The 25,276-nt window shown below is 49.1% G+C and overlaps 1 protein-coding gene across 3 annotated transcripts in view; it reads right to left on the reverse strand.

The window, feature by feature from the left end:
• The window catches only part of GSG1L (GSG1 like), a 212,145-nt gene that overhangs the window by 140,765 nt on the left and 46,104 nt on the right, over positions 1–25,276 (reverse strand). The gene's annotated exons all lie outside the window — the stretch shown is intronic.

The raw sequence follows: 25,276 nt of genomic DNA on the forward strand, positions 1-25,276 counted from the left end.
AATGTGGATGGCGAAGCCGCAAGTCCCCATGATGCCTCCTTCTATCACCTCCCAGTCCAATCCAACCAGCCCTTTCACTCCCACCTCCTCAAAGCCCTCCTGCCCTTTCCACGGACTCCAACCCATCCAGGCCCAGCAGGACAAGGGCAGAAGCCGTCACTGGGCTCCCTGGACCTCCACTCTGGCCTCTGTCGGATCCACTCTCCACACTGCAGCTGGAGGGATATTTTCAAACCACGCAGCTCTGATTACATCACATGCACACACGCAAGTACACACACTCCTGCTCAAAACACTTTATCCCAAAATAAAGCCCAAATTCCTTCACATGGATCCAGGACTGGCCTCCACCGGCCTCTCCATCCACACCCCCTCCCCGCCCCTCCTCCCCTCCCCTCCTCTCAGCTCCTATACTCTTCATGTTCCCTCCCCACACACCCCAACTGGGAACACACTTCATCCCTATTAGAAGCTCTCATGGCACCATGGCCTTCTCCTAGGGGGCAGCTAGTCACCTTATAACTCTTATCATTTTGTGTGTGATTCTCACATGGATGGTTCACAAGCTGGAAGCCCCGTGAAGGCAGGTACCACATCTTCAATTCATCCCCAGCTCAGAAAATGGTACCTCCACCCTCCCAGATGCTCAGGCCAGAACCTTGATGTCATCCTTTGTTTCTCTCTTTCTCTCACACCTCCCCATCTGATCTGCAGCTCCAGCTTCCCAATATACTTAGAATCCAACTACTTTTCACCACCTCCTCTGGTCCCAGCCCCATCATCTCCCCCTGGATTACTGCAGTAGCCTCTGCATGGGTCTCCCTGTTTCTGCTCTTATCCACACAGTCACCAGAAGGGTCCTGTTATAACCTAAGATGGATTACGTCTCCTCTCAGAACTTTCCCATGGTTCTCAATTCACTCAGAGTCAGAACCTAAGTCCTTACCATGGCCTATAAGGCCCTGTGTGATCTGTGCCCCCATCACCTCCCTGACCTCATCTCCTATTGGCTTGCCCCTCACTCACTCCACTCCAGCCACACTGGCCTCCTTGCTGATCCTTAAATGTGCCAGCCACATTCCTGCCTCAGGACCTTTGCACGTGCTGTTACTTCTCCCTTGATCATTCCTCCCCAGATGGCTGAATGGTTTATCCTTCCTCTCCTTTATCACTTTCCCCAAGTTTTACCTTCTCAGGGAGGCCTTTCCTAACTAGTCTATTTAATATTCCAAACACCTTTTCCCTGACTCTCCCCATCTCTCTTCCCGCTGGACCCCTAGCACCTAGAACAGTGCCTGGTACATAGCGAGTGCTCAATAAATATTTGTTGAAGGGGTATATGAATGAGTAAGTGAATGAATGAACAAACGAATGCCTTCCACCCAAACCTTATGCCTATAAGAAACTTCAACTCTTTAGTCTTTCCTCCCAGCCTCCTTGATGCCAGGCCTTATGCTGGCCATCAAGGACGCAGTGAGAGCAAGATGTGACCCAGCCTTAAGGTCCTTTCTCAGATGGGACGTGCTCTATACTTTGCCACAGTCCCCACCACACCCTGTTGCTTTACCCCTAGACCTTAGACCTCACTGGTCCCTGAGACACTAGATTCGCTGACATTTAGGGTGAGCTTGCAACTCCTAGTTCAAGGATTTTACTGCTGAGCATAGCAGCAAAAGATAGATTTCACTGCTGAGCCCAACAAGGAGATAAGACTTTGAGTCCAAATGGAGTCAATGTAGGTTGGGGGATGAAAATAATCTGGAAGCTTCCAGCATTCTCAATTCTTGTGTCTGATTGAAGCTTCCTAAGTTTTCCTCTAAGAAGGTCACTTGAAGCCCGTTTGGGCTCCTGAACCTCCTTCCAGCCCCATATAAATGCAAAGGCAGATATCAGGGAGTGGTGAGAGATGAGGCTGAGAAGGAAGGCTGGGGCCAGATCACGAAGGGTCTTAAGTGCTGAGTTAAGGAGTGGATTCCTCTCTTATACATGTCACCCCTTCCAAAGAATCATGAGGCCACAGGTTGATGGATGCCGCTCCTGTGATTCCATCGTGCTTGCTTCCTCCCCAGGCTCTATACTGAGATGTAGGACCCTCTCCTTCCTTTATAGAAAAGGCTCAGGGCCACTGAATGATCAGCCAGGACCACACAGCAAGTCAGTGGTACTGAGGTTATAAAGAGATGTTTGCTGACAGCCAAGAACCAGAAGAGAGGATTTTTTAAAATGAGAATAGGTAGTGTGCTAAGGATGGATGGATTTTGAATGCATCATCTTAAACTTTCTTTATGTTATATTGTTTTCTCAGAGCTAGAGAGGGAAAATTTTAATGGCCAAATTCAGACCAGCAGCCAGGGCCCCATTAAGACTTTTGTGGACCCTAGGCTCTTTTGCCTTTGGGGTCTCTTCCTCAATAAAAACAAATTAAATTAAAAATTATATTTTACAAATGCATTGGTTAAAGATTAATATATTAACATTATATATTAAAATTTTTCTTCACCTAAAAGGTTTTTTTTCTTCTGATTCTGAAAGAAATTAAAACATTTTATGGGCTTTTGCTCTGACCTTGTACCCTGAAATCCTGCTGAATTCATTTATTAGTTCTGATAGTTTTTAGTGGATTCTTAGGATTTACTATATACAAGATCATGTAATCTACAAATAGATATAGTTTCACTTTTTCCTTTTAATCTCGATGTCATTTATTTCTTTTTCTTGTCTAATTGCTCTGGCCAAAACCTCCAGTATAATGTTGAATAGAAGTGGCAAGAGCAGGCATCCTTGTCTTGTTCCTGATATGAAAGAGAAAGAATTCATTCTTGTACCACAAGTATGGTGTTAACTGTACTCTTTTTCATAGATACTCTTTATCGGGTTGGGGAAGTTCTCTTCTATTTCTAGTTTGTTGAGTAGTTTTATTGTAAAAGTGTGTTTACTTTCTCTTTAATTCCACAACAACCTACAATGTAGTTCTGAGAATCCCCATTTTAGAGACAAGCAAACTGAGGCTCTGAGCTTTCAGTGACTTGCCCAAGACCACATAGCCAGTCAGTGATGGACTCAACCCAGTCCATAGACTCCAAACTCTATGCCCTAAAGTTTTTCCAGCTATCTATTCCCATTTGCAGCTAGCCATTCCCACTGTGCAGAGCTACTAGGTCCTAAAAGTAACTCTCTGAGAACATACCTCCATGCAGATAGGGAAAATCCACCAGGGACTAAATAAAATGCCTCTCACGCTTCTATTTCTGCTACATGGACAAGACCGAATAGAAGATGTCTGAGCAGAGATGGTCAAACTTGGCCCACACTGCCTGTGCAGGGCAAAGCTGAGGTTTAAGGAAAAATCATAGTAATGACATAAGGACAACTGGATATTTCAATGGTCACCAAGTCTAATAACTAAAATCCAAACACAGAAGAGATTCTTGGCTCCAGACCCTTAGTTCCATGATAAAGGTTAGCTAACCATTTGTGAGAAAGATATCAAAGTGTACCATACTGGCTAATTGCTTTTAGAAGTGGCCCTTAAAACTTTAACATCTTTATCAGTTATTATTACGTTTATACGTTCAACAAGGGATTTCATTTGGGTATAAGACTGAAGAAAAGTGCACTTATCTCTTCAGACCAAAACTTGTCAATTAGATCATGGAGCTGTGGCCTGTTACCGCCATCTGATGGCAGCATACCTTCCTTGCACCGTGGAACTAGAAAGCTGGAAAGAATCTTTTTTTTTTTTTTTAAATAAATTTATTTATTTATTTTTGGCTGCGTTGGGTCTTCGCTGCTCCATGCAGGCTTTCTCTAGTTGCAGCCAGCAGGGGCTACTCTTCGTTGCAGTGCGCAGGCTTCTCATTGCGGTGGCTTCTCTTTGTTGTGGAGCACGGGCTCTAGGCACGCTGTTTCCAGTAGTTGGGGCACACAGGCTCACTAGTTGTGGCTCGCAGGCTCTAGAGCACAGGCTCAGTAGTTGTGGCACACGGGCCTAGGTGCTCTGTGGCATGTGGGATCTTCCCAGACCAGGGCTCGAACCTATGTCCCCTGCATTAGCAGGCGGATTCTTAATCACTGCGCCACCAGGGAAGTCCCTGGAAAGAATCTTAAAGGTCATCCAACGTAAGTGGTTCTCAGCCCTGGGAAGCCCAGGCCCCACACACAGACATTCTGGTTTAACTGGTTGGCAGGAGGCCTAAATATCAGTGGGTTTTCAAAGCCCCCAGGTGATTCCAGTCACAGCCAGGGTGAGATTCACATTCCAATCTGATTTGTAAAAACAACTATTTTCAACATTAGAAAAGCAATAGTAAGTCATTTTAGTGACAGCTGGTGCTATCGCACAGGACACTCCTTCCAGTAACAGTGTTTATGGGGCAGGATAGCAGAGTGGCCAAGGCCTGAGCTCCGGAATCAGCAGAGGTGGGTTCAAATCCTGGCTCTGTCACTTCCTGTCATGTGAGTTCACAGTCTTTCTGGACCTTGAGTTCCTCGTCTGTAAAATAGGCACAGCACCTACAGGGGTGTTATAAAGACTCAACATGGGCAAAGAACTTAGGATGCCTGGAACAGAGCGGGAACTTAGGAGATGGTGGCTCTCATCGCCATCATAATCATCACCTGCCACACAGGGGTCAGAGGAAACATGGAACATCATGGGAAGAGAGACAAGACTGGTGCATGGACCACCATGGGGGTGGTGGTATGTGGCTCTAGAGCCAGACCTGCGTGGGTTCAGCCTGACTCCACCACCGACTAGATATGTAACATCAACATTAGCCTTTTGGTGCCTCAGTTTCCCTACCTATAAAAAGTGAAAATCACTAATGCTAGTGTTTCTGTAGTGCTTATTACAGGGTGGATCTGTAGGGGTTGGTGCCAACCACCAGGTGACACAGCTAGGACAGCTCAGCAGGCAGGAGTCCAGCCAAGTGGCAGCTGCAGGGATACATAGGTTCCCCTACGGCCCTGCACCTTCCGTTGTCTCCCCCTAACTATTGGACATTGCCTGGTGACTGCCTCATTTTTGCCCCGTGAAGATGCCCTTTCTCCCATCACTCCCTCCCACTCAGATTCCCTCTGACCCAAGATCAAGAGGATGAATGGGTGTCAGCCTCTCCTCCCCAGGAAGGAGAGTTCCCTAAAGATCCACTATGTTCCCAGAGGCCCCCTGGAGGGTAACGCTGCCCCACTTCAGGGAGGGGCAGAGGAGGGAATTTGTGCAGGAGGAGGATAGAGCCAGCAGACCCCTGGGGAGAAGTTTTTGGGGGTCCATGAGCTACAGGACCGCCACAGCCCCCTACGGAGATGTCAGGACCTTCTAGGAAAACAGCCTGGGAAAGCTGGACTTTGGGGTCAGAGGTCACAGGTTTAACAAAAATCCTGTACCCCAGTGAGGGTCTCAGGGCCCCCATGGGCCCAGGAAACCATCAGCAAGGGGGAGAAGAGGGGCAGGAGAAGACCAGAGGTTCTCCCAAAAGTTCTGAAAACTTCACATCACCCCAGGGCTGTGAGGGAACCTTCATTATGTGAGGTCTGAATTTCTCACTATCCCAGAGAACGGACGTTCAGTCCCATTAGACCAGAGGAATAAACTAATGGGAAGTACCTTGCCTGTAAGAAGGGGGCGTGCCGATTCAGACCCACCATAGCCTCGAAGGGAAACATCCTGCACAAGGTTCCTCATCACTGCATCTTGCTCCGAGGTCCGCAGTCAACAGATGGGACTTGGAACCCAGTGCCCAATGCAAGCGTGGCCAATACGTGAGATCTCAACACCCAGCAATGACTGGGGAAGCCTGTGGGGACTGGGTAACCTAGAGGAGGTGTGCCCTGTCTAAAGGAATATGAATTAACATCCTGGCCATCTGGACCAGTCAGGATCCCGGCAGGAAACAGATGGCACCCTGGAAAGGGCTCACCGAAGACTGCTGAGTGAAGGGCCTATTCATAGATGTGTGGACAGGGGCGAGGGGTGAGCAACAGTGGGGAGCCCTCACCTCCTCCAGCCTGAAGGGGCTGGGGAGGGAAAGGAGGTTGCGAGAGATGATGCCACAGAGGAGGAACTGCCCCTCGGAGCTTAGCTGCACCGAAGCAAGCATCAAAATCAGAAATTCTGGGGCAGGGCCTGAGAATCTGCATTTCTAACGAATTCCCAGGGGTTGCTGTTGCTGCTAGTCTGGGGACCACACTTTAGAACCAGTCCTTAGAGGAATGCAGTCACTGTCAAAACCTCAACAGGCCAAGAACGAGGCAGGGGAGGGGGAAACAGCCCGACCTTTCTCCCTTTCTGCCCTCTGATTTCCTTCCTATGCCTCCCACTGGCCAGAACCAATAAGAAACCAGAGGACGCAGGAGTCCGGGCCATTGCATCTGCACAGGGCAGCCTCCCAAGGCCCAGGGGGCAGTGGACAGACGTGGAGGGGTGAACGGCGAACCACCAGCATGCCACCCTACCCCAGGTGGCCCTCATCCCTCCTCACCCATCACTCTCATCCTCTCACCCTGCATGCTTGTCTCTTTCATAGTCTTACCACGATTACTATCTGAAATGATCTTGTGTATGCATTTGTTCACGTGTTTATTATGTGTCCTCTACAGGATGTGTGTGGACTTCTCCTCTGTTGTGGGTTGTATTTACATGTAGGTATGCATAGGCTGTGGGCTTGACCACATTCTGGACCAGGCTGGAGGCTGCACACAGTGATGCAACAGTGAAGATGAGATTCTCTCTCTCTCTCTCTGAATCCTAGGAATCCAAATCACGTCAAGCAGTGATATTTGGGGATGTTTGAATTAATTTTTTAAAATATTTATTTATTTGTTTATTTTTGGCTGCATCCGGTCTTAGTTGCGGCATGCAGGATCTTTCATTTTGGCGCATGAGCTTCTCTCTAGTTGTGGTGCACAGGCTCCAGAGCGCGTGGGCTCTGTAGTTGTAGCACAGGGGCTCCAGGGTGCGTGGGCTCAGCAGTTGCAGCGTGCAGGCTTAGCTGCCCCATGGCATGTGGAATCTTAGTTCCTCCACGGCATGTGGAATCTTAGTTCCCCAACCAGGGATCAAACCCGAGTCCCCTGCATTGGAAGGAAGATTCTTAACCACTGGACCACCAGGGAAGTCCCATGTTTGAATTAATTTTGATCCCTAAAAATATACTTCTCTTTGGTTCCCAATATCAGTGTTTAGTATTCACGCACTTATATTCAATGAACATTTATTGAGCACCTACACTCCAGGCACCATTCAAGGTGCTGGGGGTGCAGCAGTGAACCAGAAGGCAAGTGCCCACCCTTGCGGAGCTGCTGTTCTAATATTAAAGTGTATGTATAGACCACTTGGAATCCTTGCACCAAAAGAGGGCGTTCCCCAGCTCATCTAAACAGTGCCCAGATGCATATAGCCAGACAAAACTCTAATTCAAAAAGATACATGCACCCCTATGTTTATAGTAGCACTATTCACAATAGTCAAGGCATGGAAACAACCTAAATGTCCATCGACAGATGAATGGATAGAGAAGATGTGGTGCATATATACAATGAATACTACTCAGCCATAAAAAAGAACAAAATAATGCCATTTGTAGCAACACAGATGCAACTAGAGATTATCATACTAAGTGAAGTAAGTCAGAAAGAGAAAGACAAATACCAAGTGATATCACTTATATGTGGAATCTAAAATACGACACAAATGAACCTATCTATGAAATAGAAACAACACTCATGGACATAGAGAACAGACTGGTGGTTGCCAAGGGGGAGGGGGTTGGGGGAGGGATGGAGTGGGAGGTTGGGGTTAGTAGATGTAAGCTTTTATATACAGGATGGATAAACAACAAGGTCCTGCTGTATAGCGCCGAGAACTGTATCCAATATCCTATGATAAACCATAACGGAAAAGAATATTAAAAAAGAATGTGTATATATGTATAACTGAATCATCTTGCTGTACGGCAGAAATTAACACAACATTGTAAATCAACTATACATCAATTGAAAAATTAAAAATAAATACGTAAACAGTGCCCAGCCAGCATCTCTGAGACAAACGGAAGCTCTGTGATCAGGTGTCTCATTCGCTGCTGTGTCCTCAAAACCTGGGACACTAACAGGTGCTCCAGACATGATGGTGGGACGAGTAAACAAAGAGCATTTCACAGATTGCCTTTATTAAGGATTACACCAAAGGGGGGCGACTCTGCAGAACCCTACAGGTATGGCCAACACACCTGCAGGCAGAGGTGAGAATGAAAGTTGAGCTCTGGAGCGTCTTGGGGCCCATCTGAGAGGGAAGAGGCAAACAGAAAGGGGGGGGAGGGTCTTCACTACCCAGCGAAGAGCAGCCACGCCTAGCCTCACGTCTGCCACGACGCAGAGGAGCCCGGAGATCAGCCTGGGCGTGATGCCTTTGATGGTCGCCTTTCACCTCCTTTTCTGCTGCTTTGCGCCTGCTGATTCAGATTTACAACCTACCTTTTCCTACCTCTCAATCTCGACGTCTTCTCTCCCTCCATTTCCCCATGTCTGACACAGCCCCAGCCTTCAAACCCACCAGCTCCCCCACCGTGAAGCCTGTCTTGTTCACCAACCACCTGCCCCGCCCCGAAGAGATGTCTCCCCACTCTGAATTCCCAGTGTTTTATCATATCTCCCATGATACGGTCACTTTCTACCTTGGGCACAGCTTGGCCCGTTTTGGCCCCCTTTGGGCTGTTAATAGCAGATCTACCCACCATCAGGTGGAAGCTTGAGTTTGTCATGTTGCCTAGGATCCAATGACCCAAGGAGAATCCAGGGCAAGCACCATGCTAAGAGCATGGCACACATCACAACTGTATGAGGTCAATATCCATCCCCACTTTACAGATGAGGAAACTGAGGCTCGCACAGGCAAAGCGACCTACCCAAGGTTACACAGCCAAGAAGTAGCAGAACCAGGAGCTGGGCCCAGGTCTGTGTCTTTCCAAAGCTCTTTCCAGCATGCAAGGGACTGACTTGTCCAGAGGGGGACAGGGACTCAGGACATTCCATGACCAGACCAGCTTGTTTAGACTCCAGCAAATCAACACTGTCTCGGAAATATCTTTTTCTTTTTTTAACATTTTATTACGGGAAGTTCCCATCTTTTACAAAAGCAGAGAGACCAGTATGAAGAGTCCCATGTCCGCAGCCCAGCTTGGAAACTTACCTTGTCTCTCCGCACCCAGCAGCCCACCACTAGTGGGGTTATCTTGAAACAAATCCCAGAGGTTTGAATCTAAATGCCTCTTTGAAGGGTTTGCTCCCTTGCTCAGAAAAGACAAATGGAAGGTCATTTCTTCTTAGACACTCTGGCATCACGCTACGGGGCTGCTGACTTTTAGCACCACGGGAACAAAACATGCAACCCAAGAGGCCCTGACCTGCCCTAGCTGCTGACTCCTTTTGACCCACTGTCTGCGGGACCTGGCCGAGCTAAGGGTGAGGGGGCTCAGAAATTGCCTTCAACACAGCATCTTCAGCTTGGCAGCTCCAAGCCGGCGCTCCAATCCCACCACCAAGGGGAACACCTGGCAAGGCCCTCGGCGGAATCGAGGCTTCTAGGAATCCACACCAGAGACGATGGGAGGGTCACAGCTGCCTCCTTTCTGGCTCACCACTCACGCCTCATTCCAAGAATCTCACCCCGAGGTCCCTCCTCCAGGTCCGATCTACTGGAGAAAGAACCTCGTGGTGGAGGCCGAGGAAGGCGGGTAGCCTGGGGTCCATGGGAGCCAGGCAGGCTGTGCTCCCTGGTGAATAGCCTGGGCTCTGATTTCACACGGACCTGAAGCCAAATCCCAGCTCTGCCACCTGCTAGCCGTGGAACTCTGGGGGAACCATCATTTTTATTCACTTGGTTGGGTTTTTTGGCCAGTAAAGGATGATGATCCCAGCCTCACGAGGTTGCTTGAGGGCTAAATGAGGTAACGGGTATAAAGCAAGACGTCTTCAGTTAGGATTTAAATCAGGCAACACCTGCGAGGGATCAGCTTGACGTGTCGACACCCACATCCCCAGCCCGTCATTCATCACAGCTCTTGGGCTCCCTCCTCGAAACGGGGTGCTCTGAAGGCAAACGGAGGTGTCTGGGCTCAGAAGCCACAAGACGTGCGTTCAAACCCCTCCTCTGCCTCCCCCTGGCCCCGTGACCTCAGGAAGTGGCTTCACAAATCTGAGTCTTTTCCTCGGGTGCCAAATGAAAGTCATTTCAGTTCTGCCCTCCAGGCTTGCAAAAAAGGATGAAAACGGAAGGGAGTGTGAGAAAATGCCTGCCCCGTGCTCGGCTCCGTAAATAAGCGCTATTTTTGATTCCATCCCTGGATCCTAAGTTAGAGTCACACTGCGCTCCTCCTAAGGAGAGCCTGGACGTCTTCCCGAGCCAGAAGCAGGAGGCTGTAATTGTGCCACTTCAGCGGGAGCAGGTGGGGGGAGCCTGGCAGGGCCACGGGCAGAATCTAGGGAGGTGGCCAGAGGCAGATGCCCGAGGCTGGCAGAAGGGTGAGGAGCGCTGAGGGTCAGCCAAGCTGCCCTCGGCATGAACACGCAGGAGCCAGATCTGGTTGGCAGCGGGAAGACGGGCAGCAAGAGGAAGGGGCACTGGGGAGCCCAGTGTCCTTGGCTGGGTCCCCAGATCATGGGTCTGAGGTTCGTGACTTAATTTCACAACCCATCTGATGGTGGAGTTGAGGCTTCTGTGGCTTGTAAGGTAGGGAGAGGGCACCCAGAGGGAGCCCCATGGTGAGGGGCTAGGCCCAACATGCTTTACAAACTACCACCCCCATTTTACAGATGAAGAAACTGAGGCACAGATATAGACTGAGTAACTTGTCTAAGGTCGCACAGCCAATGGTGGAGCCTGGATTCAAATGGAGACAGCCCGCCACAGAGCCTTTGCATTTGGCCACTACCCTGTGCTGCCTCTTAGGGGAGTAAGCAGGTTCTAGAAAAATCTATTCTTTCTAAGGGAAGTCTCAGATGCCCTCCAAGAGGACTCCACATGTGGCAGGAGAAATCAGCATCCATCAGGATGTGACTGCATTTCGAGATGTCCAGCCAGATGCCCAAACATGGCTGGTTCTGCTTTTGACTCTGGTTCTGAGACCCAGATTCCACGGAGCCCAACCTCTGGGCAGGTGCATGGCTAGTTTTCTCTATAGTAGGAGCTTTCAACTTGCTGGGAGGGCAGAGAAAAACAGTCCTGGCCCCCAACAAATGTGGCCAAAAGAAACAATTTTAACTGCTTGGCAAGGGTGAAAATCCACACACCTTCGCTGGGCTGGATTCAAGGAATTCAGCACCAGGAGCGGCGGGGAGTAAAGAAAAATGCCAGCAGATCTTGCATGAAGCTTCTCCTTGCGCTATCCAGGCTGGCGGCAGAGCCTTGGCAAGCACTTCCTTGGAATTCTCCGGAGGCCTCTGCCAGTTCAACTGACAGGGCAGCAGATGGCACACACTTATCTGCTGATGATATTTTGATTTATTTATCTCTTACAGATGGTACCAGGCCTTGATTTCTGGCAGGAGTTCAAAATATGGGTCAACTTTCTGGAGATAATCATTTCTCCAAGTGGATGAAACACTGGAAACTAAAATCCGCCTGGCATCATGACTGCATCACCATGGCCTCCAGACGTACCTTGCTTGGGCATTTGGGGGCATTCTGGGTAAACCGAAGGGAATAATTTGTTCTGAAGAATTTTACAGCCAGAGGACCCTAAATGCTTATTTAAAATTAACACCATAGTGGTTAAGTGTAAGAGCTTTGAACTCACAGAGCCTCTGCCACTTACAAACTCTGGGACCCAGGCCAGACTCTGGGTCTTAGTTTCCTCATCTGTAAAATGGGTATAATTGTCTTCTCCACCACATAAGCTGTGACAGAATTACCTAGCTATCCACCAAAAAATGTGCTACTCCTTCCGTAGTGTGGAGTTATTGCTAGAAAGTGGCTGCCCCACCAGGCACAATATTTCCCAGCACCCCCTACATCCTGCTGGGGTCATGTGACTGGTTCTTGCCTATAAAATGTGAGTGTGAGTGATGTGTGGCACTTCCTGGGGTGGGCTTTTATGAAGCAGAAGTGCCTTTTCTTTCCTCTTCCGCCCAGATGCAGACGCCTCCGAGGTCCTAGGAAATGGTAGAGGCACAATATGGAAGTTGCTGGGTCCCCAAATCACTGTGTGGAGGAGAGCTGCCACCCACCAGCATCACCTGTACCGAAGTGTTACATGAGCTACTGTGTTAATCCCCTGCCATCTCAGGGCTTTATTTGTTACAGCAGTTGTTGTTGCCTTATACATAGTTGGGGATCAAATGAGACCATACATGTGAGACAGCTGGTGCATGACAAGAACTCAGCAAGTGTTCACAATTATTATTATTGTCATCTTTCAAGGGAGCTTGATAAATAAAGGATATTGTGGGGGTTTTTTTATGTCATCCCTTATGTTGGGTTTAGTTAAAGCAAAGCAAAGCTGCTTTTCCTGATACCTCAGTCTTATTTTCACCCTTTTTTTGATACTATCAGGAATCCTTCATGCATTGTCACTCCTCAAAAGAATGTCCTGAGAGAAATTAAGGAGGGAGAAGGTATGGGTAGTTTTTGGGGGGCACACTCTGGCTGACACAGGGACATTATGGCCCACAATCATCTGTGTTCCCAGTTTGCTTCTCTCCTCCCTCAGCACAGAAGTCTCCAGCCCGGCTGGAGATGGGAGGGGGGACTTGGGGACCATGAATCCCACCACCCTCAGCTTCCGAACGTGGAAACCAAGGCCCAGGTAGGGCTCGTAAGTTGCTTATGACCTCATCACCAGGCAGATATTGAGCTGAAGCTGGAACCCAAGTCCTCTGCCTTCTAATCCAGAAGAAGGGATGGGAGGACAGGGGCCCCACAGTCTGTGGCTACAGAAAATAACAGTAGCCAACACTTACTGAGCACTTAATAGGTGCCAGAAACTGTTCTAAATCTCCATATGCACCACCTTCTTTAATTCTCATAACAACCATAGGAAGGAGACACTATTACTGTTCCCATTTATCAGATGAATAAACTGAGGCCCAGTGAGGTTAAGTATCTTACCCAAAGGCACAGAGATAGTAAGTGGTGGATCCAGGATTCCACCCAGGACACTCCAATTCCAGAAGCTTCGCTTTTAATCATGTTTGGAGGGATGGAACTTGTAGGAAGCATTTGTTTTTTTTTTTTTTCTGCTTGACTCCAGGGAGCAGAATTAAACCCCGTGGGCCCAAGGAGCAGCTCTCTACCTGGCACAACCAAAGAAGAGTCCAGCCATAAAAAAGGCCCCTCCAAGGTGGCATTAAACTTCCCAGTTGGTGAGGGAATTTCCTGGCGGTCCAGTGGTTAGGACTCTGCGCTTCCACTGCAGGGGGCCCGGGTTTGATCCCTGGTCGGGGAGCTAAGATCCTGCAAGCCACGGCACGGCCAAAACAAGAACAAAAACAAACTTCCCATTGCTGAGAGGATGTAAGAAAGGGTTGGATTCCCACATGGAGATGTTGCCAAGAGATTCAAGTAGCCAGTGGGGTATCAGACTGAGCCAGTGCTTCCTCACGTGTCCCACAGGTGGTTTATGATGGGGGATGTGGCACTAAATTACACTGAATCACATCATGGGTAAATGATTTCCCTTCCCAATTCCCTTCCAACCCTTCAAGATTACTTCCAGGAAAAAAATTTCAGTTTTGCGCTAGCCTGTCCTTAACATGGCTCTAACACTTGCTAATCTTCTCTTTTAAAAAAGGAGAAAAGGCAAAAATATCCAGTTAGAATTTGATAGCGTTGTTGTCTTGTATGCATACACATACGCACGTGTATACATTTCTTCTATTTTTGGCAAGCCGCGCTGATTTTCTATTTCCAGTTGGAATTGAAAGCTCCCCTTCATTTATGTAAGGAAAATATGAGCCAATATAGAGCAAAAAAAAAAAAATTCATAGTAGAACAGGAGGATGTGACTAAGAACAAATTCATAAAGGTGTTATAAGAATAACTGAAGTTTGGCAAACACTGGGATAAAAGCATTCCGTGCTTCTAGGCCCACTCCAGGCTAAGAGGGTGCAGGGTCACCACCCTGCACAATGCTGGAAGCACGGTCCACATCGTGGTTTATACAAACGAGATTCCCTGGAGTCATGCAGTGCACAGCGTGCGTGGCTGTACACAGCAGCCATGGATATTTTTAGAGTAATAAATACACCAAACATAGGATAAAAGAGAAGTAATCTTCTGTTGAGCCGCCCTGAAATTGGCAGTCAAAGTTCCTCACTCCAAATTACAGCACTCTCTGATCTTCCCACAATGTCCCCATGCTCGGGGGGCCCCCAGGCTGCCCAAGCAGTGCTGGCACCCAACCCATCCTCAGGATGAATGGAAGAACCCCAGGCACGGGATTCTCCTCGGGGGATGCAGCAGGAAGATAAATGGCAAGTGAGCTGCACGTTCAGCTACAAAGGCAGCGGGCAGACGTCCTCAGACACAAAGGCACTTGGAGAATATAGAGTCCGTGAACCACTCCTGGAATAGCTAGTTGACACTGAAATCCAGCTCCCCCGGGGATGAACCAAAATCAACTCAAGAATGGAGAATTCATAGTAAAATCACCAAGATGAGGAAGGAATCTATGTGAACACACAAACAAAATGAAACTATTGTAGATATCAGGGGCTTACAAGCCAGAGGCTGTAATGCAACCCTGACTTTGTAAAACTCATACAAACATCAAAAATCAGGAGGTCAGAGCAGTAGGAATGCTGGTGCTCTCATGTTTCTCAGGTGGGGTCTAATACTGGAAACACCTTGTTTAAAGGCTGCAAGCACACATTTTTTTCCTCCCCTCCCCACCCCCCCAAATCACAAAGGTAACCACATACCCAGAGTCAAATGACCGGGCAGAAGGGAAAGGAGATTAGAATTCAGGCCTGACATGTGAACACATGGACTCACTTGTCCCCAGGGACCCCAACATGGCTCTCTGACCCAGGGTCACTGAGCAAGAGCCTCTCATGTCCTATGAATTCCCCAAGTTGATAAACAAACAAAACAAGAAAATCAACTTACACTCACCCATGCCAGGTCAGTCCTAAACTTCTCTCTCTCTCACACACACACTCATCTCTCTCAAGGTCCATTGCCTCAGCCTCTCCTCCGGCCTCCCTGCCTCCACACTGTCAGCCACAGGGATGTTTATGAAGCCCAGATCTGAAATTCTGTTCAGGAGCCTCCACTTAATTTCAGTTCTCACCAGAATCATCGTGCCCTCAGACATTTATTAAAAATGCATGGGGGGGGCTTCCCTGGTGGCGCAGTGGTTGAGAGTCTGCCTGCCAATGCAGGGGACACGGGTTCGAGCCCTGGTCTGGGAGGATCCCGCGTGCCGCGGAGCGACTGGGCCCGTGGGCCATAGTTGCTGAGCCTGCGCGTCTGGAGCCTGTGCTCTGCAGCAGGAGGGGCCGCTGTGGTGGGGGGCCCGCGCACCGCGATGAAGAGTGGCTCCCGCTTGCCGCGGCTGGAGAAAGCCCTCGCACGGAAAACGAAGACCCAACACAGCCATAAGTAAATAAATAAATAAATTTTTAAAAATTAAAAAAAAAAAAAAAAAAGCTGAAAGAAAAATGCATGGGGACTTCCCTGGTGGCGCAGTGGTTGAGAATCTGCCTGCTAATGCAGGGGACACGGGTTCGAGCCCTGGTCTGGGAAGATCCCACATGCCGCGGAGCAACTAGGCCCATGAGCCACAACTACTGAGCCTGCGCGTCTGGAGCCTGTGCTCCGCAACAAGAGAGGCCACGATAGTGAGAGGCCCGCGCACCGCGATGAAGAGTGGCCCCCAGTCGCCGCAACTAGAGAAAGCCCTCGCACAGAAACGAAGACCCAACACAGCCAAAAATAAATTAAAAAAAAAAAAAAAATGCAGACTCCCAAAGATGCATATTCTCTGCGACCCAACAATTTCGTTTCTTGGAATTCACCTTACAGACATATTCACACGTGTGCAAAATAACACAAGGTCAAGATAATTTGTTGCATCATTATTTTAATAACAAAGGACTGGAAATAATCTAAATTCCCATGAATTAAATAAGAAATACACATTCAATTTATGGAATATTCACGCCCATTAAAACAAACAGGTAGCTCTTTCCCTCTCAGAATATTAACACAGACTATTAATATTAATTAATATTAATACAGAGCACAGAATGTCAATATTCCATGAAAAAGTGGATACCCCGCTGAAGTTTGAGACCCACTGCTCTTACAGAATAAATCTAAACAATTCTATCTGCCCCTTCTTTTATCCAGTGTGGTCTCAATCTTCTCCCTCAGATACTGTATCAGTTTCCTATGGCTGCTATAACAAGTTACCACAAACTTAAAGACTTAAACAATACACTATTTTTATCTTATAATTCTATAGGTCAGAATTCCAACATGAGTCCCACTGGGCTAAAATCATGGCGCTGGCAGGGCTGTGCTCTTCTGTGGAGGCTCTGTGGACAATTCCCTAGCCTTGCCTTTTCTAGCTTCTCACACTCCTTGACTCTCGGTCCCTTTCTCCATCTGCAGAGTCAGCCGTGTTGAATCTCTCCTCTTCCATAGACACAGCTCCCTGTCTGACTACAACTGGAAAGGTTCTCCTCTTTTAAGGACTCACGTGATTAGACTGGGCCCATCTGGAAGATTCAGGATCGCCTCCCCAACTCAAAATCCTGAACTTAATCACATCTGAAAAAGTCTCTTTCACCATTAAGGCAACATATTCACGGGTTATGGAGAGTCTGATGCCGACCTCTTGGGGAGGGGATATGGTTCTGCCCACCGTGGCTACTCTGGACTCCAGCCACCAAGGCACTGGTCACATCTCATCAAACCCAAGATCTCGTATCCATCCCTCTGCCTGAAATGCTCTTTCTCACTTGTCAGACTCCTACTCAAACCTTCAAGGCTGAACTCCATAGCCCCCTCCTCTGTGAAGCTCTCCCTGATTCCCCCAAGCAGAATTAGGGACACTGCTGGCACTTTGGAAAGACCCTTCTGTATGACACTTGTCACTTGGCATTTGAATTATTTGCCTATATGTGCATCTCTCAGTAGCCAGCAAGCAACTTAAGAGTGAACACTTATTCAACCACACATCCCCACCATTCAGCATGATGCCTGGCACACAGCAGGGTTAGCAAACACTGAAGGGATGAATGACTTAATCCTTTCTATTTTACTGTGGCATGAAATATATATATAAATATACATATAAAATACATATATTATGTATATATATGTACAATACATATATGTATGTATATATGTGTATATATATGTATATATGTGTGTATATATATATATATATACACACATACATATACTTATTGATATTTATATAATTTGTAATCCAAATATGATTTTATGTGTCTGTTGTTGTTACAGGTATATTGTTGTTGTTATTGTCAATCCACGTGCCTGGCATATGATAGGAGCTCAATAAATATTTGCTGCGTAAATAAATTAATAAGTAAACCCAATATTTATTGAACTTTTTCTATATTCCAGGCACTTGGCTAAGCTTTTCATAAGCTCTGCCTCCCTCATTATTTTTTCCACAATAACTCTCAAAGGACTACTACAGTAGCTGGGTAATGAATACTAGCTGCTGTTACAAACACCTCAAAATCCTAAAGGCTTATTTCTGAGATGTCTCTCCTGCATGACTCCCATCCACGAGGTGACTCAAGGACCCCGGCTCCTTCCATGGTGCAGCTGTACCACCGACGAGGGAGAGAAAGCATGGGGAGAGCACACTGGATACTTATCCACCTTAGCCCAAAGAGAACATATGTCACTTCCTTTCATACCTCACTGGCCACACCAGTCACATGGCCAATCCAACTGCAAAGGAGGCTGGGAAATGCAGAGGAGCTCATGGATACTGATAAGCATAGCAGTCACTGCCACAATTATTACCTGCCTCATCTTACCGCTGGAGAAACAGAGGATCAGAGGAATGGAGACATGGCCCAAGACCCTGCAGCTAGTGTGTGGAGGAGACCAATTCAACCCCAGGTCTGTCTGCCTGCACAGACCACACTCTTAACCACTGCTTGCTCATAGGCCACCACAGAGGGCAAAGGCCTGCCTGGGACCTTGCTGAGTGGCAGGAAGGATCCCACCCTGGAATGGACATTTCCTCTGGACAATGCCCATATCGGATAATCCACACAGAGATAATCGGGAGTTGGCCGGGTCTGGTTCCACCATCTATTTCCTTACCCCTCCAGTGTCAGTTTATTCATAAGCATCTGAATGATGACACGAGGCAGATGTTTTGTGCTTGATTTTCCCCTCCAGACTGTTGCAAGAGGGGAAACAAAATCTATTTTTTTAAGAGAGCATCAGATGATGCTTGAACAAAACCAATAACTCTTTCAGGACAAGCAGCTCTGTAAGCTTCCCACAGACATTCTCCGAGTGTCATTTCTGGCGTTTATTTGGCAGTTGTTTACTGTCTGCAAAGAAACATCGCTCCTTCCTGTATATGTTTCTCCTCTCCTCCTCCCTGTAACCTTCCCCCACGGCATTAGCCCTTTGCCCTTGCAGTTTAAAATTGTAACAAAAAGATTTCCCCTAACCCCGGCCCCAAGTTGCTTTGCCGTGCATCAATCCCAGATCCTGCATCCTCTCTCCAGATCCTATCATTCTAGCCTGCCTGTTCCTTGTCTTTTAGCATCAGCATCTCAGCTGACACAACTGCAATTATAAGTCAATTCGCAATTATTCAGGGCTGATTATTCAGGGAGTGGATTCCTCGGGCTTCTAGCTTCCCCCCTCCCTGTGGGCCTGGCACCACTCATTAGCACTTCCATCAGCAGGGAAGAAAGGAAAAGAAAGTTTGCCAAACTCTTAGCCACCAAGAGGAGTTCCTGGTCAGCCATTTCTGTTTGGCAAGGAGGAAACTCAGACACTGGACTCATCTGCTCATGCTACCTCTTCCCCAATCACACAGGTAATTCGATGTTTACAATCATTTTCACAGAAAGGAGAAGGGAGCTATGGCCGGTACCAGACTGGATCTCCCATCCTCAAGGCTGCTCCCACCAGCCTGTGATGTCTGCACGCTTCACAACAGCATGTGAACTTGTGTGAGCTGTGAGCGTGTTGTCAGCTATGGTGCACAGCTTGATGGCAGGGGCTGTCTCTTTACATCATGAAATATGTCGAGGGATCAATGTGTAATGGCTTATCTAATAAATGCAATGAACTTTTTAAAAACAAAGCAGAGAGAGACAGATGGAAGGCAACTCACCCTCGCATGAAATCATCTCCTTTGCCAGCTGACCCAAGAAGGGGCTTGTTTTCTGACACAAGGCCCTTCCCCAGGCCAAGGCCCCCATTCCTGGGGAATCTGAACCATGGTCCCCTACTGAAGGACTCTAGGAAATACAGGGGACCCACTTGAGGAGATCGTCTCCAGGGCCCACAAGAGAAAGAACAGACACTGGCCCAGGAGACAGAGTGCACGTCAGCCCAGAAGGGGACCCAAGGTCAGTGCAGGTACAACTGGGCCACCTCTGCTGCACTCACCACCTGCATGATGCCCGGCAGCCCAGTCTCCACCCACTGCTTGGGAACCTTTAGAACCATCATCTACTGGGTCAGAGCAGCCAATGGGCAAGAGGTGGGGGGTCCTATGTGAGGAGAACGAAATGGGTCCTTTACCTTTCTCCCAGCAAACCCAGCCAAGCTCCAGCTGATCTAACCCTCAGTCCTTTTACCATTTTCTTGCATTCAATCAACAAATCTTCATTAAGCCCCTACGACGTGTCAGGCACTATTCAAAGCACTGAGGAGTCAGCAGTAAACAAGACATTTCATTCCAGCAGAGAAGACAGACAGTAAATAAGTAAACAAATAAGTAAATAATAGATGGTGATATACACTCTGAATACAACAAAACAGGACGGAACGACTGGGGTGGGTGAGACTTCTTTGACAGAGTGATCTCCTCCTCTCTAATGAAAGAATAGTCCAGCTGCAACCTGATGAAGACAAGCCAGCCATGTAAGGGTCCAGGGGGAAAGCATCCCAGAGAAGCTCATCAAGTGCAAAGGCCCTGGGGCAGGAATGCGCTTGGAGGGCTGCAGGAGCAGCCAAGAGTCTGGACGGCCTGGGGCTGAGTGAGTCCTGGGTGAAGAGAAGCAGGAGTCAGCAGGGCTGGGTCTGTGGGCCTCGGGCTGGGGTTAGGCTGAGGAGCTATGCTGGGGCTCTGGGAAGTCACTGGAGGAATCCAAGCAGCAGAGTGCTGTGATCTGATTTGCATTTTTAAAAAGCTCTATCTGGAGGCTGTGTAGTTACAAAAGACTGAACCAGCTCACAAGCTTAAGCACGGAAGCTTGTTAACTTGAAAGGCTACAAGAGTATCTTGCTGAACCCAGATGCAGGGACTGCACGGAGCTGGGAGCCATCGGGAGCCAGGGCAGCCTTTCTCTGGCCATCTCAGCTCCGGGGTCTCTCTTCTCAACCCCTCTCTGCTCCTCAGACCACAGGCCCAAAGCACGTGCTCTGGCCCCTGCTCTGCATCCAACCGTACAGGGTCTGACCAGTCCTCCAAATGCCCAGGAGACTGAGGCTGATTGGCCCAGCTCAGACCACGTGTCCAACCCAGTGGCCAATCAGCACAGCCCCCGGCAAGGGCGAGGCTGCCCAGGAAAACATGGCTGCCGGCAGTGGCCGCAACTGTAGGTGGGGAAGCTCCCGGAGAGGAGGGCTGGGCAGACACCTCCAAGTGCCCTCTGCTTGGCGGTTCCCCAGAATTCCCTCTCGGATGACTTCCTGCATTTCCAGTCTCCATCTCAGTCCCCACCCCCAACTCTGCAGGAGACCGTGGGCTGGCCAGACCACCGAAGTTCCCTGGGGCTTAGGAAGTGGGAGAGCTTCCCACTCAGAGAATCAGGGGACCACAGAAGCAGGGCCAACAGAGGGGACAGGCCAAATCCTAAAGATTGAGGCTGGGGTCTGACAGGGAGAAAGGCTACTCTGCAGACCCTGGAACCAGAAATCAGGTGCAGACAAACAAGAGTCAGTGCGGCAGGGTCAGGGTGATTGCCAGAACAGCTGCTGGTGCGTATGGCTGGTGTCAAGTGCCAGCCAGGCCTGGTGGGGCTGACAGCCACTCTGCCAGAGGCTCATGTGTGCAAGGCAGGCTCAAGGAGAAAGGACAGAGCCCACGGGGAGCACAGAGAAAGTGGGGGGCTCAGCTTGGCTCCTCTGCGCCTCAGGTGCCTCCTCTCCCAGGTAGGGAGGTATCTCCATTGTCAGCTCAGTGCTGCTGCCATCAGGGCCCCAAGCTGAGACAGTGCGGCCACCCTGGGACCCGGGCATGTCTGGGCCTTGATTAGTCAGCGGTGCAATACAGAGGGCTGCTCTGGGAGGAACGGTGGCTGGAGAGGGATGGGGGACCTGGGAGGGGTCCTCTCTCATCTGCAGGGCCAGGAGGAGAGGAGGGAAGGAGGGAGGCAGAGAGATGGATTCAGGGGGGTTAGCAGTGAGGAGACAGAGGAACAGTGAGTGAGAAAAAGACAGAAGAGAGAAAGATCAGGACAGAGTAAGCAGAGCCAGAGAAACCAAAGGGAGAGAGAGAGATGGAGACAGAAGCAAGGAGAAAAACCACTGGAGAGTCAAAGAGGGAGAGCTGCCTGGGTTCAAATCCAGGCACCACAACCAGTGACAAGTCACTTGTATTAGTTTGTTGGTACCAATAACTGGGCAGCTTAAACAACAAGAATCTATTGCCTCACAGTTCTGGAGGCTATAAGTTCAAGATCAAGGCATTGGCAGGAATGGTTCCTTCTGAGGCTGTGAGTGAAGAATCTGTTCCGGGCCTCACTCCTTGGTTCATAAATGGCTGTCTTCACGTTCACATGGCGTTCTCCACGTATGCGTGTGCATCTCCAAACTTCCCAGTTTTATAAGGACACCAGTCATGCTGGATTAAGGCCCACCTTAATGGCCTCATTTTAACTTGATTATCTCTGTAAGATCCTATCTCCAATCTCCTATCACATTCTGAGGTACTGGGGCGTTTAGGACTTCAACATATGAATTCTGGGAGGACACAATTCAACCCATAACATCACTTAACCTCTCTGTGCCTCCATTTTCTCATCTACCTTCCTCAGAGGATCATTCTGAGGATTCGTGAGTTTCTAAACATAAAACCTGGCAAGCTGTAAATGCTTATTAAGTGTGAGACACATTACAATCTTTATTATCATTATTTGGTGTGTTAGGTAGGATAATGGCCCCCAAAGATGTCCATGCTCTAATACTCAAAACCTGTAAGTATATTACTTTCCACGACAAAAGGGACTTTGCAGACGTAATTAATTGCATATCTTGAAATGGGGAGATTATCCAGGATTATCTAAGTGAACCCAATGTAATCACACGAGTCTTTAAAAGCAGAGAACCTTTCCCTGCTGTGAAAGGACTCAGTCACCATTGCTGGCTCTGAAGATGGAGGAAGGGGTCACAAGCCAAGAACACGGTGACCTATAGAAGCTGAGAACAGTCATCGATTTACAGCCAGCAGGAACATGGGGACCTCAGTCCTACAACCTTGAGAAACTGAATTCTTCCAACAATCAAAATAAGCAGAAACAGAGCCTACACTAGGGCCTCCAGAAAGAAATGCAGCCTGCCAACACCTTGAGTTTAAGGGGGTGAGATTGTACAAGACTTCTGACCTCCAGAACTGTAAAATAATAAATCTGTGTTGTTTTAAGCCACAACATTTGTGGCAATTTGTCACAGCTGGCCCCTCCCCCGCCTCCTCACTCACTGTACTCCAAACCCTGTGGCTTCTGTGCTGCTACCCACACCGTCCAGGCTCAGACTTTTGCACCTACTTGCCCTCTTCCCCCTGGTATCTGTGGGGTTTGCACTCTCAAAGGCCTCACCCCCGTTATAAGAGAGCACTCTGCCCCTGCCCCCTTGACCCTGCCGGACGCGGCTCATCAGCACTCAAACCTGACTGTGGGAACAGACGCCTCTGTTCCTGTGCTGTGTGTGCTCATCGTCTGTCTCCACGGACTCTCAGCTCCGTGAAGGCAGCGGGTCCCCTCTGTCTTATTCACCACTAATTCCCTGATACAGTTCCTGGCACAGAGCATGGGCACATCATATGTTGGTTGAATGAGTAAACGAATGCTTTGCCGTTACCCACATCTCTGCTCATACCAGAAAAGCTCACAATGGAAGCAAACTCAGCACCACGCTCCAGCAAAGAGGTTTTGGAAAGGCAGAGGTGCCCCAGAAAGGGCGCTGGACTTGGGAGTCAGTGGGCCTAGAACTGTGTCCCAGGGCGCACCTCATCCAGCTGGGTCACCCTGAGAGATTCACTGTACCTCTCTGAGTCTCGGTTTCCTCATCTGTAAAATGGGGGTGATGACTTACTTCAGCCAACCTCACAGCTGTGAGCAGCACGACCAGTACCAGTCTGCCAGTACCAGAATCCCTCTGGGGGATAGAAATGACTTTGTTGAGCAAAATGTTTGGATGAGTGCTGGAGTACAAGGTAAGTGTCCCACCACACGTGCACACACAAGGTTGTATGTTGGCTCCAACGGGGAAGGCTTCAGGGGAGAGGCATCAGGTACATCTTGGGAAACCCAGGGGGAAGGAGGGGCCCGTCAGATGCCAGAAGCTCCACACTGTGCGCTGTAGCCTCCCACGGATCTTCAGTAAAGTCAGCTAAATCCCCCAACGCTCTCACTCTCTGAAGAGGGGTTTGTCACCATGGAAACCAAGGAAAGGACAGCATCTCGGAGCTAACCCCATTCATTAGGGGAGTCAGCTGTGGGAAACCCAGACCCTGAATGCACAGGGGGCCTCTGGGAACTTGGAAATGGTAGGGGGTGGGCCCCAGAGACCGTATGCTTTGTGGAGAATTGCGCCAGATGGACCTGGTTCTCCAGGGGGACAGAGGTCCCAGCTGAGAGATGGCGCTCAGGAAGAGCACATTAGACCAGACTCCTCCTACTGGTATGGGAGAGCCTTCTCCACACTGTGGAGTGCTAGTTGACCTTGAGGTGGCAATGCCCTTTCCTGCCCACAGGGACCTTTGGTCTCCAGGAGTCCTGCAGCCCCTGGGAGGCAAGTTTCTCTGCTCTCCAGCTCCACCTGATTATCTTCATCAACATTCACCCCTAAAAGGAGACCTATTCATCCCCCTCCTGCCTGATAGTCCCAGCTACGGAGGCGTCGGTGTCAGGAATCGTGGATACCGATGGATGGCGGCAAATATCCCGACACAGGAAGTCATTCCTTGGCAACTGGTCCACCAGCAAGAGTGGGAAGAATATAATCTAGAGCTTCCATGGGGCCTCGACTGCAAAATCCATATGCAGCCTAATGGCCCACAATTGCCTCTGGCTGGAAGTCTGAACAGCATCCCAGGCCAAAAGGCTCCTGCTATGCCAGCCTCAGCCCTTTCGGGGATGGGAAAGCAGGTCTGGGAGCCTCTGAGGGCAGGGCTGAGGAGGGGGCTCTGCTGGGCCAGCCACTCTCACCCCTGCGTGGGGACCCCCGGGGAAAGCCAGCTCCCAGGGCAAGGAACTCACATGCCTCAGGGACCAGGTGGGTGACGCAGGTGAGTGAAGGAGCAGATGTAAGATGGTTGACACCAACAAACTGTCAGGGAGACAAAAGGGAGTGGTGGGGACTGTGGAGAACTGAGAGTACAGGCCCTGTCCAAAAGGGTGGATGCTATTCAACTCATGTCTGTGTGGCCCTGTGTGACCCACCACTGCTGGAGTCTTCCTGTTGTCCAAGAGCCTGAACCCTGACGCTTCCGTGAAATCTCCTGATCTTTCCAGTTTGAAGTGAAAGAGACTCTTATTCAGCCCCAATATCCACCCTCTCCTCCTTTGGCGGCTGGAATCTGGCCATGACCGTGGTCTATCTTGGACCATGTGGACAAGGGCAGTATTTGGGGATGCCACAGTGACAATCTAGAAGAATCCTGGGTCCCCAGTGTGGAGCTGAGATGCCTGACTAGTTCAGGCTCTTATGTGAGAGAGGAAAAAAAGCTTCGATCACATGTAAGCTGCTGTTATTTTGGGGTGTTTGGCTCAGCGGTCAGACTGAAAATCCTAACTAATACAGTTGGCCCCAAATTCCGCTGTAGGAGGCTAAGGGAGCCCAGCCAGCTCTGTCAGCCAGCCAGGGCCAGTCTGCAGCCCT

The sequence above is a fragment of the Balaenoptera ricei genome, chromosome 15 (genome assembly GCF_028023285.1).
Source record: "Balaenoptera ricei isolate mBalRic1 chromosome 15, mBalRic1.hap2, whole genome shotgun sequence".
Taxonomy (NCBI): Eukaryota; Metazoa; Chordata; class Mammalia; order Artiodactyla; family Balaenopteridae; genus Balaenoptera; species Balaenoptera ricei.